This window comes from Mesoplodon densirostris, chromosome 8 (assembly GCF_025265405.1).
Source record: "Mesoplodon densirostris isolate mMesDen1 chromosome 8, mMesDen1 primary haplotype, whole genome shotgun sequence".
Classification (NCBI taxonomy): Eukaryota; Metazoa; Chordata; class Mammalia; order Artiodactyla; family Ziphiidae; genus Mesoplodon; species Mesoplodon densirostris.
Genome location: NC_082668.1, coordinates 26,084,692 through 26,106,981, shown reverse-complemented (window position 1 = coordinate 26,106,981; position 22,290 = coordinate 26,084,692). Strand labels below are relative to the sequence as shown.

General features: G+C 32.7%; 1 protein-coding gene across 1 annotated transcript in view; it reads right to left on the bottom strand.

The window, feature by feature from the left end:
* The window catches only part of ERBB4 (erb-b2 receptor tyrosine kinase 4), a 728,717-nt gene that overhangs the window by 234,804 nt on the left and 471,623 nt on the right, over positions 1 to 22,290 (bottom strand). The window lies entirely within an intron of this gene.

Below are 22,290 nucleotides of genomic sequence, written 5' to 3'. Positions count from 1 at the left end.
GAAGAAATTGACTGGAGATTTTTATTCTTAAAATGTTTCTCTAATTAGCTAATGTATAATTTTGAAACTGATCACTTTTTGTTTTCCAAGATAAATGTTTTGCTTGCTTGAAAAGTAATGTTTATGGTCTTAACTTCTTGTTCTAGAGTAGAGTAGTATCTATGAGCTTTCTGTAGTCAGATCCCTGAAAGATATTAATTTCATATGCCATAGCAAACAGTTCAGAGTAAAATACATAGGTATTGACTATGAAGTCATGATAGATATCACAACTAAAAAATAATTCCCTGAATCCTCATGCTTTCCATAGTAAAGTGTTTTATATTTTATATTCCTATTTATAGAAGAACCTACTCTATACAGCTCCCTCCTTCAGAGAAAAAAAAATTACTTGTTCTTGAAAGGTAAACTTTTGCTCAAAGACAGATCAAAAGCAGATGATCCTAAATAGAATTTTTAAACTTTAAAGAGCTCTGGGGAAAAATCTGGGTATCTTCTTCTATAAATTAAGTCATGTCTTTTAAACATTATAACTGTTTAAACATTATAACCAGTTATATGTATTTCAGAAAATATTTTAGTTTTCAACCCAAGGCATAATTTTCAGCTCAAGTGCCTAACACATCCCTGAAAAGCCACTACTATAAAAAGAACTGTATTTTTGTTTCCTGAGTCCAATTTTTTATTGCAAAGGATTTATGTATGATTGAGAATAGTCCCCAGTATTTTGTTAATTGTGGATTTGAACTAAACTCTAAACTTCCTCTGCTTATCTATTTTGCAAAAGAATAAATGGTATGTATTTATGACAATATTTGTCAGTCACTGTAAATTAAAAGAAAATTCTTTTTTTTTTTCATTTTAAGAATGATCACTTCCAATAGAACAAAACAAGATCCCTGACTCTATCTTTTTTTTTCATCTAATTTGGATGGATATCAGTTATCATATCATTACTACTAGTTTAGTCATGGCAATGAAAATAAAACATTCAAAAACTCAATAGACAGTAATTTCTATGATTTTTTGGTTAGATTTTAGTTTTGATATTTTCCCTCAGCAGTTCCTTGGCTGACTTGCATTCCTCTAGCTTTTTTCTTCTTTTACCACTCTGCAAGAATGAGAAAGGTACAACCAACCTGAAGAAACAAATAACTAGAGTTTCTGCACCTAAAACTCATACATAAATGATTTTTTGGACATTTTAAGAAGCCAAACTCTTCTTATTCCAGAGAAAGTTACTCTTGAAAAAGAACATTAATCAAAAGGAAGCAACCAATTAAATTGAAAAGGGACAATGTTCTATAAGAAAACTTGCTCGTTCTCTTTAATGAGTGATTATCATGAAAAAAGGTACTGATCTTGATTAAGAAGACTTAATATTCACAAAACCAGACATGAAATGCAACCCTGGCCTGGACTCTAGCATGGACAAGTCAACTGTACAGAATTTTTTTAGATAACTTGAGAAATTAGAATATGGATTAGATAGTAGATGAAATAAAAATGTGTTGGCATGTAAAGACATGGACCAGAAATTGAAAAGACTGAGTTACAAAACAGTAGGATTTAATCAGAAAAAAAATGCATATACACATAGACGTATATGTGTGCAAAAAGATCTGGAAGAATGTACAATAAGACACTATGACTCTAGTGTTCTTATTTTTGTATTTTTACTTTTGTTCATTCTCTAATATTTTAAAATATATTTATTTTCCCTTTGAAATAAAAGTTAATTAAATTTAAGAAAAATACAGAAAAAATAAATCACTGTCTTAAAGCTTAGTTTTACAATAATGGCCTTGTTTTCTTTCTTTCTTTCTTTCTTTTGTTTTTTTGAATGTTTACTTTGCATCCTTTCAATTAAGAATTCATTTTGCTATTCCCTGTCCACTTTTATGATCTAAGTGCTTCTGCAGGTATTTTCTATTTATTATAGCTTAATGTGTCTGAGACATTTAATTACCACTATGTTTCTTACAATTAACACTATGTTTTATAAGACCACTCTAATCTGAAAAGTTACACTACTTACACATTTCCTGTGCCCCCCTCAATTTTGATGATTCCTAGATATTTGTAGGTGTAGGATAAATGCCCTTTTTTTTTTTTTTTTGCCCTGAGAGTTAATGCTTCACTCTTTATGAGGATCCTTTGGATAAAAGGGATAGAGCTACTTAAGTTGCTTTTTTAAATTACTGTATATCCCCCCTAGGTCTCATGCTGACTATTGCCAACTAGGCTATATTCCTGAAAGAGAGTGTGTTCCACTTATATGTTAGTCAGAGTAGCCTCCAAGAGGCTAAACTGTGACACTACTAATGAAATAAAAACCAAGAGACCTCGAATACTCTGTAATCCCTTATCTGTAACAGGATTATTATTTGTTTCCTATCTTTTGCCTGTCCATTAAGAATCGCTGGGATCCCCTAAAGTATACAAGATAGGACATGACAAGTGATAAGTGCAAGCTTTTTTGAAAAGGATGCTATCAAGTGATATTTTACCTTATTCTGTGATTTAGAAATAGTATAATGAAACTGATATTTTCTACTCATAGAAACTGATATAATACGGATTCTGAATCACAAATGAACTTGACTAATTTATTTAAAAGCATATAACTTTGTTTTCACAATTTCATTTAGAAGTTCAGGGACAACACAATGCATTATACTCTACTGCCTTGAATGTTGTTACCTATTTTAAACAGTTATATATAGAAGAGTAGTGTCTTCCCAAACCATACTACTCATATAATAAGATGTATTCTTATTATTCATTACTCTGTTTGAACCATGCTTTTCCTCACTGGAGAATATAAAATGTGAGAGAATCATGGAAGCTGATTTTATAAACATCCAAATATTTTCTTTCATTGTTCTGTTTCCTTCCAGATAACAGATCACAAATAAAATATAGTAACGTCAATATAATTTATGATTAAAACTCAAATGGTTTTAAAAGTATTCCATTATACCAGTTTTCATTTAATGTCAAGGGCAGGCTATTCTACAAAAAATATTCAGTGGTATTTTCTTTAAAATTGTAAATGGTAAAACTGGTAGTTTGACTAATATAGTCACCAAATCTAAATCTATAGGATTCCTTTATATGAATTTCACCAAATAAAATGACTTTAAATTTGTAATATATGTATATTTTTCATTTCTTAAATACTGAATAATTTTCGGTTACAGATAAAGGAATCAATCAGCAGCCCTATAATACACTGACAGTATAGTTTATAACTCATGGTATTGACTTTAAATCAGAGACCTCCACTTGTAGAAGCTTCTAAAGTAAATAGTTTGAAGATGGGTTCTCAGAAGTCGCTGTCAGACTTAGGGCTGCTTCACTGCTTATCTATGGTCACTAAATGTTAAGCTGATTTTTTAAAAAATTTACACAGAAGTAAAAGCAAACAAGAAAAGCTGCAGGCTAGTCAGATAATTTTAACCAGACATTTTTGTATAAGAAAGTTTAAATAAAATTATAAAATAGTGCCTCTAACATTATTATTTTGTGTTTACCTTCAAATCTGCATGCTTTTTCCTTATAGTGCTGTATCATGCTGGAAAGATGTTTTCACATCAGACCAGTCAGAGCTTTATTTATGCAGTGTCTCTGCTGGTTGTGAGCAGTGCCTCTATCAGATGAATCAGCTGAGATACACATAAGTACATACTTCACGTAAGGCAATGAAAAATAAATATAGCAGGAACCAGCTAATCTTTCTTGGATTCCTGAGATCTGATACACTTGCCTCTAGATCCTGCCTAGTACTATTCTTTTGTGGAGCACAGGCTCCAGACACGCAGGCTCAGTGGCCATGGCTCACGGGCCCAGCTGCTCCGCGGCATGTGGGCTCTTCCTGGACCGGGGCACGAACCCATGTCCCCTGCATTGGCAGGAGGACTCTCAACCACTGCACCACCAGGGAAGCCCTAGTACTATTCTTAAATCAAATACCTTTAAGCACTGGCAAATCATATGCCTCCCGTAGTCCAGGACAGTCTCAGTTTGTACCACTGTTAAATACCAGTAGAACACCATTCACTCTCAAAAGTGTCCTTATGTGAGCGATAAATCAAATGTTTATCCTTTAATAAACACTTAGCCCAATTTAGAGAATCTAGGACACCTTAAGATAACAAGTATTTACATATATATATGTATAAATAAACAAACAAATACATACACATTCATACAGGACTATATAAGTATTAACAAGTTTCACTTCCTGGCAAGGTAAGTTAATTACTGCCTGTAATAAATCTATATATAACATAAATGGATGTTTCCTAAATTAGAGTCAGATGTGATGATTCTCTGTAATCTTATATTTTCTTTTAAAAATATAACTAGATAACATTGGCTATAATCTTGTACCCTATCTTCCCTCTGAAAATGTTGCACTGACCATCAGAAAAAAGCATGAGTATATCATGAACCAGAGGTTAAATGTATCCTCATTAATATACTACACGTTTCCTAATTTGCTCTTGCTATAAGAAAAATGTAGTTGATCAAAAACATTTTGAAACTTTAGTGACAGAAAATTCTTAGAATCAGTTGCCAACTGAGATAAATAATGCAACTTTGCAAACAGGGACATTTTCAATATTATATTAATTATGTAACTAAGCAGTTTAAACATAGTAAAAGTGCTGTCCAAATAAGAGGAAAAGAAGATTTGACTGCCATTAGGTACTCAGGAGTTTTATGGCACATATAGTGTCACAAAAAGTTCATTTCATTTTCAATGGGAAATAATCTAATTGAAATGAAAATGTCAAAGACTTTCTATCCTGATATAGAAATATCCCCTTTCTTAGAGGTAAACCAGAGATTTATTTGGTCTTACATACTACACTTAAGTTCAAATAATTTAAATAGATTGACTATGGACTTCTGATTCTAATAATATTTGTATATTTTTAATTAAATTTTTCTTTTTACATATACTGCATATTTTCACAATAACTATGCAATGTTGAGCTTATAACCTCCGTTTTTTTTTTTTGTTTGTTTGTTTTTTGTTTTTTCTTTGCGACACGCGGGCCCCCAACCGCTGCGGCCCCTCTCACTGCGGAGCACAGGCCCTGGACGCGCAGGCCCAGCGGCCACGGCTCACAGGCCCAGCTGCTCCGAGGAATGCGGGATCCTCCCGGACCGGGGCACGAACCCGTGCCCCCTGTATCGGCAGGCGGACTCCCAACCACTGTGCCACCAGGGAGACCCCTATAACCTCCGTTTTAAAAATAAAGAAATAGACTCAGAAAAGTTAAAATACTTAGACAAGGTCAAACATAAATAGTAGTTAATATTTTACATCTTGTAATCTCAAGTCCATCAGTTTTTCAGCTATATATGTTGTCTTTCTAAAGATGATTCATTAGAATTTTTTTTAGGGTAGATAAATACAATTCATCAGATTTTTCTTTAGTACCTAAAACCTATAGTAGAGAATACAAAATAAACATAAATTTATTTAGGGGTTCTAATAAACTCTTTGATTTTGTATTTAGTTATATCTTAATATTGTAATTCTCATCACACTATCATTTTAGCTGAATTGTTATGTTCACTGTGATTTAAGTCAATTAAATCCTTTATGCTCTTATTGAAGTTTATAAGTGATCTTATACTTCATTGAGTTTCATTTTATTTTTTCAGTGAGAAAACAGTTAAGAGGATTTGGGGGGCTTAACAAAAAATTGGATTTCCTTTAAGAAAAGCAAAATTAAGCAGTATCTATCATTCTAGTGATAGTCCCTACTGCATTGTTACTCTGTTCAGTCTTCCCCAAAGAGGCTCAGATTTGAAACAAGAGACCTTGAAACACTAGGAAATATTGAAATTCCCCAGAAGACATTTTAAGGGTTACTGAATAGGGCAAGGAGAGCCACATTCATGTTTGTTTTTTTTTTCCCCTTGTGAAAACTATGCTTATTCTGACCCAGAATTCCACCTGCTCTATAAATATGACACATCTTTTCTTTTTGAGCAAATGAAAGTTATGTGGGTCAGACTCTGAGGTAGACATCAGTTGACAGTTACAGGTTTTATCTGATGAGACCTAGAGTATTACAGTATGTCTCTATCCTTTGATTAGGATTCACGATTCCTCTATTATACCTTAACTATGACCAGAAGTGTTGAGTGCTGAAGCAAATGAATCAAAACATACTGCCCCTCTTCCTAACTAAATTTAAATATTTCTTGACTTGTCTTCATGTGTTTAAATAAATCTTTTTCCCCAATATTTTTTCAATATGAAAAAGTTACATATTATTCAATAACACAGTGTTACAAAGTATTTCAGAAGAGATATTACCATTAAATGAATATGTAAATATCATTTGGATTATTTTATGTCTAGAATTAGTTCTGAGAAAAATTTCTAATAGTTTCATGGTAATTCCTTCCTTTTATTTATAAGTAATATTTACACCTATCTACGGGGTTTTGTTTGTTTGTCACAATTTTAAGGAAAGCATACAAACCTGTACATTTGATTTTTGAGGCAACTATTCTCATGATTAAATACATCATCCTGAAGATATAAATAATCCACCTATGAATTTTACACTTATGAATTTTTTTCTGCTTTACTGAGGTATAATTGGCAAATACCTATGAATTTCTACAAATGAAATATTGAAAGGGAATTAGATAAGGAAGAAATTCTCTGTTAACAGATCTTTGTAAGAGCTCAGATGAATTTTTAGTCCTCAGACTTTGTGTGTGTGTGTGTGTGCATGTGTGTGTGTGTGTGTGTGGTTTATATCTATTACACAATATAATTAATGCTTATATTAGTAGAACACTTTTAACATCATCTGTATGGATTGAATATATAAGTCTGTTTAATGAAACAAACAGAAAATTGTAAATATTTAATTACAAAATATATAATCCACTAAGTACTACTCCATTTTATTACCTATTCATTACAGACATGGTAATCTGAAGCAATATGCCAAAGGATTAAAAAATTGAAGACAAAAATCTGAAAATTTCAGTTGTGACCTACCAAAATTGTTCAGCATGCTAGGAATTAATTAGTTTCACAATAGAGCAGAAAATATTACATAAATCCTTCTCTATGAAGTAAAGTGGGGGAGGAATAAATCATTACAGGCACTATTCTTTGCTCTCTTATGTTAAAAATTTTCTTCACCTCAAAATCTCCATTCATTCTAATCACTGTAATCTCACATATCTATGTTACTAACAAGTATTATAGACTATGGCAAATTGCATTTACCTTTATCTATCAAGCCATTACACCACACATTTGTGTCATGTTTACTGGGTACAATTACATAATACAGATTTAAGCAGTCCTATTTTGAGAGGATTCACAAACTAATTTTTTAAGTAATAGATTTTTTTAATTTTACATACAAATATGTATATAAAGCATCTTTGATTTCTTTTAGTTTGCTTTTAAGTCACCCCAATCTTTGCCTTAGACTAAAAACTTTTTTTTTGATGAAATGCTTACACAAACGGAGTAAGAAAGGGTCCTTCTTAAAAGAAAAAAAACAAACAAACAGAAATTCCTTTTCATTCAGATGATATGTTTTCTACTTATTTTGCCCTGCTGGTACCCTTATTTCCCTCTGAGGGCCCTTCCAAGTGTTAATGGGGAGTTGGATGAAATGAGAAGGGAGGAGACTTTGAGAACAGGTACAGCTGCAGGGAAAATGCCAGGATTTTGGACATTCATGTGGGGTCACTGAACATTTCTTCCAGGATTAAAAAACAAAAGTGACTTTTACCAGGTGTTTTATATATCTTATGTCAATAATTCTTGTGACATGATTATTTATGTATGATGAATCTGAGGTAGGTTATATAACTTGCCCCAGGTCATAAGCATTCTAAGTGGATAGTCAAGATTTGAATCTTGGCATGGTTTCCTCTAAAATCTTTTCTGCTTCCATTAACATATGACTATAAGAGTATATTAGGGGGGCTTCTCTGGTGGTGCAGTGGTTGAGAGTCCGCCTGCCGAGGCAGCAGACACGGGTTCTTGCCCCGGTCGGGGAAGATCCCACATGCCGCGGAGCGGCTGGGCCCGTGAGCCATGACCACTGAGCCTGCACATCTGGAGCCTGTGCTCCGCAACGGGTGAGGCCACAACAGTGAGAGCCCCATGTACAGCAAAAAAAAAAAAAAAAAAAAAAGAGTATATTAGGAAGATTACTCTCCTAATATACTAGATAAATAGACCATGAAGAGAAGATATTTTCAAGACTGGTTAGCTATTTTAATAGTGCTTATTGGTGGCAGTGAGGGACATAGTAGGGAAGCATAGAGGATGAGGTAGAAAAGTATTTCCAGCAGCAGAAATGATTCAGTGTATAAACCTGAATTTATTTTTCAGTGTATAAACCTTTGTCTGTGAAGACAGACAAAGGAGGAGTCAAAGATGGCTAGGCTCCCATGCCTGGGTGAGTGGAAGGAAGGCTGATGACTCCATTCATGGACTTGAGAAATCAGGAGAAAGACATTTGGAAGGAGAAGCATTGATTCTTTGGGGTCTATGCATTTGAGGTGCAGAACAATATACAGGTATATTGTTATCTTTTCACTATGCCTTCAAATTTCTGTGTCCCCTTGTTCCTCCTCTAATATCAAGACTTCTACCTGTGTTGATTTTAATAGCTTCTCTTTGTTTTGTTTTGTTTTGTTTTGTTTTGTTTTTTGCTAGAAATGCAAAAGAAGAAAAAGCTTGGTTCAAGGTTTTTTTTTTTTTTTCCATTTCTGTTTTCTTTCCTCCCCCTTTCCCTTTGTTTTCCTAAGGAACTGTTATTTTTCAGTTTGATTTCTCTCATTAAGTTGAAGTCTGCTGTATTTTTGTTCTGACTTTTTGAGACCATTCATTGTTAAGTGTAACACAACTCTAAAATAGTTAATATATTTAGAAATCTTATTTGTACTATTGTACATGGAGCTGCTCTTCACATTGGGTAACACATGCTGAAACCCGGTGCCTTTGTAAGTCTATATGGATCTTTGTTAATTTTGAGTCCTAATGACATTCCCTTTATGGAGAATTTAAAGTTTGGCATTAAATATTAAACTTAAAGAAAGTTCTGTAATTGAAAAAGATAGCTAAACATAATGATTCTGAAAGAGGCCATTTCATACTTTTTATTTTATGATTTGGTAATTTTCATAGGAACAATGTTATGTTCACATATAAAGGGCTAAGTGCTAATAAACGGCCTCAATTTGATTGCTATCTCTGTGACCCAATTCATTCCATTTTGCTATCATATTTACAAGAGTTTCTCCCTTTAGCACTATTTGACTCTTTTATACACTCCCAAACTAAACTTAATTTAGCTGTTTATAATTATTCTCTCTCAGATTCTTTTCTATTTCTAGGCAAATGATAAGCCCTGTAAGGTTAGGGACTATTATTTCTACTTTTATATTGCCCTATACCTCCAGTAATATTCTCTAAGAAGATTCTCAATAATTATCATTAAATAAATCAAATAGCAAATAGGATACTTTAGGTGATAATATATTTAAGAAAAAATGCAATTATTTCACTTAAGACTTTTATAGTATTTGGAACAATTGTGAATTGCTCAATTCACTGGTGCTCTATTAATTATTGAACTAATTCCCATTACAATTTAGTTTCTCAACGAAATCAGTACTTGTCAAGGTCACTAATGGTTTCCTTATTGTCAAATTAAATAGTCATTTCTTAGATCTAATCTTAACCAATCACTTAGTAACACATCATGTGAGTGATCACTTTCCCTTTCTTAAAACACTGTCTTTCCTTGAGTTCCTCCTATATCAGGCCAGTCCTTTTCAGTCCTGTTATTTGTTTCCTTCTTATCTCCCTGACCTCTAGAGGTAGAAGGGTCCCAGGACTTAACCATTGGATTTCTTCTCTTCTCTACTTATATTTACTCAGTAGATATGATATCCTCCATCTCTTTATCTATGTAGTGATAAGCAAATCTATATCTTTAGTCCAGACCTCCTCTCCTCTAAATTTATATTTTAATTTCAATTTCAACTGATGTCTCCACTTAGATAGCTAATATCTCAGTCTTAGAAATTCCAAAATAAACTTTGATTCCAACAACCTTCTCCTCCCAAAAGGTATTTCCTGCTCCTCCCTAAGTCTCTTATTTTGGCAAATGGCAATTTTATCTTTCTGTGTTCTTTCACATTCCACACTTATTTAAGCTAAGAAAAAGCTTACAAACACATAATTAGATCCTTGCTCATTACTGTTCCTTTCTTCTCTACTTAAGTATAGTCTATCCCTTTGGGGGCAAATGTTCTTTTATTCCTAACCTATAACATTTAGTTCTAATATATCCCATGTTACCTACTGACTTCCAGTTTAATTTAGCTCATCTAGGAGTTCTACAATAGCGTTGCAATTTTAAGGGTCTTATTTTCATGACCAATATGTAAATTTCAAATAAAATTAGGGACATGTACATATTCAGAGCTTAAAGGTAAAATAATGGAATTTCTATTTTTAAAAGTACAAATATAAGCCCTTTAAGTGCTGGAATTATGTCACAGATGTCCTCATGTTTTTTGGAAGCTAGTTTGTCTCATGAAAAGAATCATTAAATAATTATTACAAAAATAAATAACTGAATGCATACTTTACTTCTATAAATATTTAGATACTTTTCACCTTAAATCAACCCTTAAAAGCACATAAATATTTTAACAATTTCAGAGTTTCCTATATATTTTTAAACTTAACAAAAATGTAATTGTAAAGAATTTCTAGTGAAAAGGAAATGGGAAAAGTTATTTCATGTTTCTTGAACTGAAGCTAATATGTGTTTAATATTTGCTTATTTCTGATTTTTAAGTAATAAGTAAAATAATATTTTCTCATAAAAGCAATGAAAATAATCCTTGGACCAGTTGTTATTTTTGTTTGCTTGTATTAGTTAAGTCTATCTCTCACCCTCACCATATACTATGTCAAAGTTTCTGGTTGACTAACTCAACTGTCATTCCTAATCCACTGCTCCCTAAAAACTCCTAATCTAGGGATTTTTAAAAAGCTCAACAACTTCCCCAGTCTCTCTACATCTTGATGTGAATATACAACAAATTTCTAGCCAATGAGAGAAAAGCAAATTTCAGCTAGAGGAATTCTGGGAAAGGAAAGGTACAGCTGATGAAATCCGTCCCTCCTCTTGTGTCCTCAGATGTAATGCTTAGACCTGCAGCAGCCATCTTACTACCAAAACAGAAAGATAAGACAATGACATGGATTCTGACCCCGATGATACTGATCCATAGAACCAAAGGCAATAACAGCTCCCTCACTTCTAGACTTCTGTATTTTAAAGAATAACACATAAAACTATTTGTTGAAGCCACTATCATCAGGCTTAATTTCACTTGTAGCTCAAGTAAAGTCCTAACTGAAAAAGGAACTATGTCCAGATTTTCCAAGTTTAACTTCTTTTCTTTCATTGAACTATCAAATACATTATCTCTAGACAATCAGATTTTTAAAAACAAAAGATGAAACAGATGGCTCTTCCCTTTTTCAGGTAACAGTTAATAAGCCTGGTGTTTCTATTATGTTCGCTTAATTATCACAGTTTCTTGGTTATTTACCAGGCTTTACCTACATCAGCCTTGACTGAGCACTCTTATTGGGGGTGGGGTGGGGAGGTGCCCTACACATCTACAAGTAACACTAAGTAGAAGCTTGTAAAGCTTCTTCAAGAATGTAGTTTCTGAGTTGTGGAATTTAAATATGTTGTATTGGACAGCCTGTTCATTGCCATCCATTTTCAAATAGTGATAAAATTCAAAAGTACTAAAATGTTTTCATAATTTAAGAACCTCAAGCAAATATTGTACTGGAAAATCAATAAAGATAACATGAAGAAAACAGAGTTCTTCATTAGCATTTAACTTGGCAAAACATGAATATCCAATTTTTCTAATTCCTGGGTCCATAGCAGATTGGAAGTAACCCAAAGGAAAAAAAAATGACAGGGTGAAGCTGTTTCTGTCTATCTCTTTTAAAATACTCTGCAGAGGACTCAGAGAAAAGACAAACAAACCCTCCTTGCAGAGACTTTTGGTCACTGGGCTCCACTTTAAATAATGTTTTTAACATAGAATGGATAGCTTTTATATCCTAAGGGGAGGTCTATTGTGACCAAAATCACAAGAACACATTTTAGAGCATCTAACAATGTTTAACAATATAACTTCTTTTTGAACTTTTATAAATCCCCAATCCCAAATTAGAACACATTTCTAATTATGGGGAAGCCCATTTTTATCTCAAGCAATTGCTTAGAAGATGTTATGATCCTGCAGATGTTTTGAATACAGATTTAGAGCCACCAGATAACATAAACAAAGAAAAAAAAATCAAACCTAAGTCAATTCAAATAACATTGAATTAATATAATAGCAAGACAACTTTACACTTTGCCTGAAACCATTTCATTTACATGCAAAATAAATCATTCCTACTAAGGAAAAAAAATCCACATCTACATGAACCAGATTCTCTTCCTAGCTAGAATATTAATTTTTCAATCTGTTGTCTATTATTTTTTTATTATTGAAATTATGTACACTATTAACAGTAGGCTATATTTGATAGTATATACTGTTTTAGGCATCCAGGGATGGATATTTTAAAATCTCTTTTTCTTGTAAATGATCATGAAGGAAATCTAAAAGCAGTACGAAGTTGACCTATTAATTCCTTTTAAATGTCTTGACTGACACATATCTACAAAATTTCTTCTTCTCAGTCTTTTAATTTTTCAGATTACATATCTTTATTTTTCCATGTGGGAAATTACCTAGGCAAATGGATCACCTTTACTTATAATCATGCCACCTGAGTTAATGCAAAATTTCAGTTTTTCTTAGGGCAAATAGAAGAACAAGAGATAGCAGTTAATAGGCCTTAACTTCACTACCCAGCAGTGAGTTGGTGACTGGAAAACACCATTATCTCTTTGGGACCACTGATATATTAGTACTTTAGGTTTTTGGCAAAATAGTAAAAAACAATCTAATTTACAATCTAATTTAAACAATTTACAACAGTAAATTTAGGATGATATGCAACAGTCACCAACCTGTAACATTCACTCTAGTTATTCTTTATTATCAGGTAATGATGTCTTAGTAATTAAAAGAGAGCAAGATGTAGACAGAGAGAGAGAAAGTGAGGGAAAAGAAAGGGAGAGGCCCTTTGAAGCAATCTAGAGTTAGTATTTTTTTAAAAGGTTTAGGCATTGCTAGGACTAAGTTAATTTTTAAGTTTTACTAAATTATTTTAAAACTATACAGGATCAGAGTCATCTTATGAATTTTTGAAACATTAAAGATCCAGTTATGTATATCTGTCCATCTAGGATTACTTAAAGCCAATTTTTAAAATATCAACAAACTTTGAAAGAAGATTAATTAAGCTTATTTATCCATCAAGTCCTCTCTATAACATGATTGATGACACCATAAATAAAACAATGCATTCATTAGAAGAAATTTTTAAATCAGGCAGTCCTTGGCAACTTTTGGTGAAATCTTTCAGCCATACTTTGATGGGACTCATCTAATTTTAGATAGGTATAAAAAATTATGATATCGAATTATATATAAATATAAATGAGACTGTAACTCAAATATTTGTAGTTTTATAATTTTTAATATATTGTCTATTTGACTTTTTTGAATAATGTTTAGCAAATATGAATGATAAATTGAATATTTTCCATGTATTTTAATTTATGCCTAGCTAAACATATTTTTTATAATGCCAGATATACACATATATGTTATTTTATAATTTGTGAAAGACAAATTTGGAACAATCTATTTTTCAGTGTAAGATTGGTGGTGCATTAATGGTAGGGGAAACAATGCAACTGTAAAAAGAAGCTATTGGTCTGGAAGGCTGTTCATAATGTATTAAGTTAGTAAGGTAAGTTGTTGAATAATGTGTGGTGTTCCCATATCTGTAAATAAACAAAACCCTTTGTTATTATATGTATGCATTAGTATATGAGTAAATGTGTAGAAGGATAAACATACATATATACACACATACCTCTATATTTAATACATTGAGCATGTTTTACTTTTGTAATTTTAAATATCATTTTTTAATATATTGAAGATAATAATTAATCTTAAAAAACAGGAAGAAGAAAAGAAAAAGAAATACCTAAATCCCAGCTAGTTTGCTCTAACCATCAGGATGGTGAATTCTACTTTTACTGGCTTTAGATTTAAGAGAGGCACTTGGCACAAATTGCCAAGACAAGAATCATGGTTTGAGGATAAATTTAGTTACATTAATACAATCAGATGCAAATATATTTTATTTGTAAGGGATTGTTCCTAACAACATAATTCCTTACTTAAGAGCATTTCAAGGACACAGAAAAAGGAAAAAAATATTACTGATTTCCTGATATACAAATGTTCTCTACCTGCACCATTGTACACAAAAAATTGCTGATGTTTGTGATACTGGTGTACTTTGTAGTAATTGTTATATATCAGCATTTTGCAATTATCACTACAGGTATTGAAATCTGTTAATTTCTCAGAACACACACAGGATGCTGTTAGATTCTGATTAAATATTTAACAGTCTTCTAATATAATGAGTCCAGAGTCATTGATAGCAAACCACAACCTGTTATTTTTCATACAAAAATAAAAAAGGGTGACCTTCAGTTGGTTACACATAGAGTAACACATTGCAAATTATTGATGATCTGTGAATTAACATCAGAATACTTTAAATGCAAAAATTAACAGTTTATATTTGAATTTAAAAATTTCAGACCATTACTCCCTTCACACATTCACACATACCAAAACATATCCTTCCTCTTTCTTGGTAAGATGGCTTCATCTAAAACTTCAGAGAAAATACAGAACATTAAACAGAAACTCCCTCAGCCTTTATCTATTCATCTATCTAAATATTCTCTACCCTCTATTTCTCTCTCCTGATAAAATGATGACAGGTGTCTTTTTGTCTGCAAGTCTAATCCTTTCACATTTCTTTTGCCACCTAATTCTTCTAGATTTTTCAGGAAATTCCTATAATTGATGATCTCTCTCTCCTGTGTCTCTACCCTTTCACTCTCTATAAGGCCTTCCAAAACAGACTCAAATTTCATCTATCTTCAATATATCCTTCTCTTGATATTATTCCCTCTCCAACTATTTCCCTAACACTCTCCTTTACTTCAAGTGTAAATTTCTCAAAATACATCAACACTAGTTCTCTGTATTTCACACTTCCTATTCATTTTTATTCCACCTGTATATGGAGACACTTCCATAGCTTCACATTAAATTTCCTACTTAACATCACTTGGATCTACCAAAATCACCCCAAATTCAACCCATCCAAAAACACATTCATGAGTTTATCACTGCCACACTGTGCCACATATAAGTTAATGTTACCAACATCTATCCAACTTTCCAAGTCAGAAACCTAGTAATAATTATTAAGTTTCTTCTCTCAATTACCTCATATCTAGTTAGTTACCAAGTCCAGTAAAAATTTTTAAATTCTAAATATTTGTTGAGTCTTCTCACTTCTCTCCATCTTCATCCAACTTCCTGACTTCCAATTCCCTGCTTATTCACGTCCAATAGCTTCAACCTCCCACTCCCATTCATTGTACTATTTATTGCACTACCTCCAGAACTTTTATTTCAAGTACACTACTTTCAGGCTAGCAGCTTTCCATTTTTTAATTCACCTAGGCTGTTATCTCTGCTTCAACAATATTTGATAATATTGGGAACTTCAGGCCATTGACACTAATGTGTTTTCATTGTACATTCAGCCTCCTTTATGTACTGACTTCCCTCATTACTCAACTTAATTTTTATGACCTTTGCTATTATCATTTCTTTTTCATATAGCCTTAATTCATTGGTCTCTACATCCTGGCTCTAGTAGATACCTGGCAAAACTCCAATCCTGGGTAAACACAAATTTCCAAGTACCCATGCCTACATGATCTAAACAATGATAACATGGCTGAATAAAATACGGCAAAGGGATCATTCTAATTTATACTATACATCTAGTATGAGCTCCTTCTATCTTTGGTGGACTATCAAATCTTCTCTTTCTTAAAAATTCCAATATTGCCTCCCCTACACTAATCTAAAATGATGACCTCATCTTATATTTCATTTAAAAAGATGACAGGTTGTGAATTGCTCCATCTTCTTACCAGCAAATCCACTGTCTACCAGCCTATTTGCCTATAATCTCTAAATTTCTTCCAGTTACAATGGATGCACAGTTCCTGCTCCTTTCTATGGTCAACTTCTCCACTTGCACACTGAATTCCATCCCTTCTGATAACTAAAGAAAATTTTGCCTGCAGTTGTTCATTATCTCCTGAAATATTTTTTTGAATCATTCCCATCATCTTACAAATATGGTATAATGTTTCCCAACTTAAGAAAAACAAATAAACAAAAAAAAACTTTATCTTGATTTCATATTCTCTATTTGCAGCAAACACCTTTTGAAAGCTTTCTCTGTACCAGTTGTCTCTATTTCTGTCTCCCAGCCTCTTCTTGAGCCATTTCAAGTCAATACATTTTATCACCACCACTCCTATGGAAACTGCTCTAATCTTTTCAAGTTTCACCCATAACCTCCATCTTGTCAGATAAGATGGTCAATACTTCTTCTCTATCAACATTAGTCTTAGTCTCACTGCCCTTCACCTAGTAACTTTCTTCACTTGGCTTCCAGAATTCATTTTTTTCCTGGTTTTCTTCCTACCCTCAATTTCTCTGTCTTAATCTCCTTCATTATATTATATTCTTCTCCTCTCTTCTGTCCCTTAAATGATGGAATATCCTAAGGCTCATTGCTAAGTTTTCATTTCCATCTGCACAGTCTGCCTGTGCAGTCTCATCCAATGTTTTGGATTTAAATATGACTGATGATTCAGACCCCTCTCTTGAGCTCCAGAGTGTTACAACCATCTGCCCATTCAAAATCTTCACTCAGATTTCAAGTAAGCATCTCAAGCTTATCACACCCCAAACAGAATTTTTTATTTTCCACATAAAATTTGTTCCACTTCTTCTTGAGTCTTTGTCTCAGTTTATCACATCACCTCTCACCCAGTTAACTCAGTTCAAAAACCCATGTGTCATCTGTAATATTTTTCTATTTTACCAACCCAACATCATCCAATCCATTTACAATTTTCCTCATAGTAAATAAAAATGCAAATAATTATAAAATGATATTAAATATTTTACATCTTTTACTGCATTGTAAATTTTACATTATGTATTGTGTTATTTTTTTTTTTCATTCTCTCCTCAGTGCTTGACGTGTAGTAATTTAATGAATATTTACTGGCTGGTTATTGTTAAGTAACATATATAGAAGAGTGGGTTTTTTTCTTGTTTTATCATTTCAAAAAACAAATAAAATATGGTATGTTTGATTGTATCAATAGTGGGAAGAATTTTTCTTAGCAGAAATCATGTTTTACCTTATCAAACAGAATGAAATGATACACAATCTAGGGATTCATGCTCTATATTTTGTACTCACTATGACTTTCAATCAACTTTGCCCCATCCCACAAATCTTACAGTATAAACTAGAGAGGAAAATCTAAAGAAAAAACCTGCCAAAGCCCAGCACTATATTGTCTATTATTTTATTGCTGAGTGTCCATAAAGCTTGGATTCTTATTTCCACCTTTGGTAAGTGAGTCTAGGGGTGGCAGCATTAATGGAATTTGTGTCAGGTCTGATGGAAGCAGTTCTCATATGGAATCACAGTACTTTTACCAAATCCATACAGAATTTATAAATAACTGCCACTATAGAAAAGATTAAAGAAAAAAAATTCACCTATGTTTATTCATAAATGTCTTAGATTTGTCACTAATGTATTAATATATAAAAAAGTAAAAATATATTTATATTATGTTACCATCCTACATGAGTATATGCTTAGAACATGGGAAATATTGATATATTCTCACCAAGCAGTGCCAGGTATATTGTTAGACTAAAATATGCTGTTTGAGGACAAGCATTATAAATGCTATACATCGGAGGAAAGCTAAATAGGTAAAAGTCAGGACTAAGGGAAAGACAATGGGTGAAACTATTTTAGTAGGCTATAAAATATTCTATCAGCCTCACCATACAAATAACTCTTAACTGTTCTTCCACTTGGGAACCAATCTAGTAGAAAGAAGGAAATGTGGTTTGTAGAATCAATCACAAACAGTTGAGCTCAAATCTTTGCTTTTCTACTTACCAGCCAAGTGATTTTTTGTAAATTGCTCTGAACCTGTTTCATTTGTTAAATGATAATGGTGATAACTATTTTATATCATGAAAGTTAAATGTGATAGTGTAGTGCACCTGATAGACATATATTATATATATATTTTTTAAAGCATGGCAAAAAACAAGCTCTAAGTCTGAGATTTTGGAAAAAGTAACGCTATTCTAAGAAAGAAATAAGAACTGGTGTTTTGATTTTTTCCGTTGTTCCTTTCTTTCTTATTGCATAGAACAATGGTCGCATTTACTCTGGGATTTGAACTTGGGATATGAACACTAGGAACTGGGATCCAGAGGTTCAAGAAACAAACAACTTTGGAAATAAATTTTGCTTTTTTCATTAAAAAAATCGTTGTTGTTTTATTTTTTCCCTTCAACAAGTAAACTTTTTATGGTAAGGGGTTTTGTTATTGTTGTTTTATTTTAATTCTACTAAAAGTAACTATAATTATTCCATAAATGACTCAAGCATATGGAATGCTTTACTCTGGGCAGAGGAACAGAATGCTATGAAAACTGCAATGGCTAGAGGCATTCAGTGTTTATTAGAGGTGGGTTTCCCTTTTCTGATCATTCTTTCGTTGGTTGTGAAATTACTAAAATGAAATTATATCAGTTTTGGTTTGAGGGGGGATGGTAGCAAAGAATGAAATCACTGTGAGGAATTTCATTGGTAAGTCAAAGTGCTCTCTGTTAATTAGCTCCTGCCTACATACATAGTATAAAAATAATTGTATGTTTATGAAAGAATGATTAGTTAGGGAATGTGCTGATGTTAATAAGAAAAAATCATGAAGAGAGTAATTTAAGTTAATATCTACATATCATTTTATGTAACCATGTCACAGAAGGGGGTCCCAGTTAATTAGATACCTTTAGTTAAATAGGAAATGTAAAAAAAAAGAAAAGGTATTTAGGGTCTAATCCAGTGTATGCCTGAGTTATATGGGAGAATAATTTTGACTCTTTTCTGAATAGACATATATATATATATATGTGTGTGTGTGTGTGTGTGTGTGTGTGTGTGTCAGGCATAAAAATAGAAACTTTGACCTATACCTAAGAAATATTTCTGCTTAAGTATTGTTCATTTATGACATATAAAAACTGAAACAATATTTTAATAGAAATATTGGCTACAAAATGCAATTTTAAGAGTCTTTGCAATATAATTCCATGTCTCTGAGTGATTTTCAATTTAAAAAGTAGACAATACTCAGAATTCTGAATGCAGACCCAGATGATTATATTTTAGTCTTCTCTTGTAGAAGTTTATAAGATCTGTGGGCACATATAAATCTACAGATATATGCAATGGGTACAGGCAAACAGATGTTTCTCCTTGGCTCTGTCTGACTCATCCCATCTGCAACCTATCAAAGATGGTAAAATAAATACCCTTTTGTGAACATGAAAAACCATTCCCTCCATCATTCTTATTGTGCTCAAAACAGTTACCAAAATATTCATAGGAAAAAGGCCTGCTACCTCTCCACCTAGATATCACATTCTAGAATCAAAATCTGTGACCTCCAAGGTGAGGAGGTAAGAAAAAAAATTAGTTTCTGTTTATATTAAATTTTTATTCTATCCCTTTAAATATCTATGATAAATTCTATTTATATAACTGCATAGATGAGTGTGTGATGAAAGGTTTTCATTGGTAAGAGTATTCCAAGTTTTATGATAACAGCTCTAGAGTAGTGTTGTGCAACAGATATTTAATGCAAGCAAATGGTTATTTAAAATATTCTAGTAGATGTATTCTTAAGAGATGAAATTAATTATGATAAAATTTTATTTAACCCATATGTCCAAAATTATTAGCATTTCAACATGTAATCAATGCAAAATTTTAATGAGATATTTTACATTCCTTTCTTCATACAATGTCTTTAAAATCTGGTGTACATTTTACAATTACAGCACATCTCAATTTGTTTTAACCATATTTAAAGTGCTCAATGAGCACATGTGGCTTATGGTTACCGTATTGAATGGGGCAGGTCTAGAGCACTCTTGGGGAAGACTCACCTGTCTGACAAATAAATGTAAAGGCAATAAACTTGGAGTTAACATCAGGGCAGTTTGATCCTAATTATATTATGAGTTACTGCTCACAAATGGAGTATTGAACACCTGGAGCCAATGTGTACATTGAGGTCTTACCTTATAGAAAATAATTATACAAAAGAACCCTGGTTTTAAATGTACAAAAGAACCCTGGTTTTAGTTCTAAGACAACACTTTAATTGCTTGCTTTTGGCTCTTTTTCAGACAAGCAAGCAATAAATTATTTGAAGGTAGCAAGACAAATTTATCTCAGACTTAAAGGTGTTCTTATATGGCAAAGTTGCATAGGACACAGAAAATAAAGTTCTTTTCTTGCAGGACAAGAAGAAATAAGAAAGGGAGCATTGAAAGTGCTATGGTAGTAAAGTAGGCAAAATTCAAAGGTGGCCCACAAGATTCCAGCCTATAGTGTATAAACATACATTCACTCAGTTATTCAATCAAATACTATTCTGGGTGTGTTATAAAAGGATTTTGCAGATGTAATTAAGGTCCCAAATTACTTGACCTTAAGGCTGGGAGACAATCAGGTGGGCCTGATCTAATCAAGGTGCCTTTGAATTTGGGTCTAGAGATCAGAGAGGTAAAACTTAAAAGATTCTGTAATGAGAAAACTGGCACACTGTTGCTGTCTTTGAAGATGGAACAGGCTGCATGACAAGGAATGCCCAATGCAAAGAATAAGCAATGAAACAAGAGTCACAGTCCTATAACTGCAAAGACCCAGATTCTGCCAACCACCTGAGTAAACTTGGAAAAGGACTCCAACCTCTGGGTGAGAACATAGCCTAGACAGCACCTTGATTTCAGCCTGGTGACATCCTAAGGAGAGAACCCAGACATGTCTATAATTTATTATTTTTTAACATCTTTGTTGGAGTATAATTCCTTCACAATGGTGTGTTAATTTTAGCTTTATAACAAATTGAATCAGCTATATGTATACATATATCCCCATATCTCCTCCCTCTTGTGTCTCCCTCCCACCCTCCCTATCCCACCCCCTAGGTGGTCACAGAGCACCGAGCTGATCTCCCTGTGCTATACAGCTGCTTCCCACTAGCTATTTATGTTACATTTGGTAGTGTATATATGTCCATGTCACTCTCTCACTTCATCCCAGCTTACCCTTGCCCCTCCCCGTGTCCTCAAGTCCATTCTCTACATCTGGGTCTTTATTCCTGTCTTACCCCTAGGTTCTTCAGAACCTTTTTTTTTTTTTTTTGATTCCATGTTAACACATACGGTATTTGTTTTTCTCTTTCTGACTTACTTCACTCTGTATAACAGTCTCTAGGTCCATCCACCTCACTACCCTCAGAATGGGAGAAAATATTTACAAATGAAACAACTGACAAAGGATTAATCTCCAAAATATACAAGCAGCTCATGCAGCTCAATATCAAAAAAACAAACAACCCAATCCAAAAATGGACAGAAGACCTAAATAGACATGCTTGTACGTTTACCTATAGAACTGTGTTTTTGTTTGTATTTCTGTTTTTAAGCTGCTAAGCTTATGGCAATTTTTTATATGGTAATAAAAAACTTATATAGCAGTTGAACAATTCAGTCACTTTACCTAATCACAAAGTTTTTTTTGTTTAATCCTTACCATTTTAGTTATCAAATATATAATCCAGATTTATGATATTTTGAATTTCAAAATAGGTTTTGAGGGCAAACTCTGATAGTTTTAGATCCTAAATTCACTAATACCTTCACATTTGAGAAGTTTAATACATTCACTGTTATATAATTACTGATGTTTTTTTCTATAAAACACTGAAATCATTTCACACACATACTAAGCATGATTTTAAGGATTAAATATCA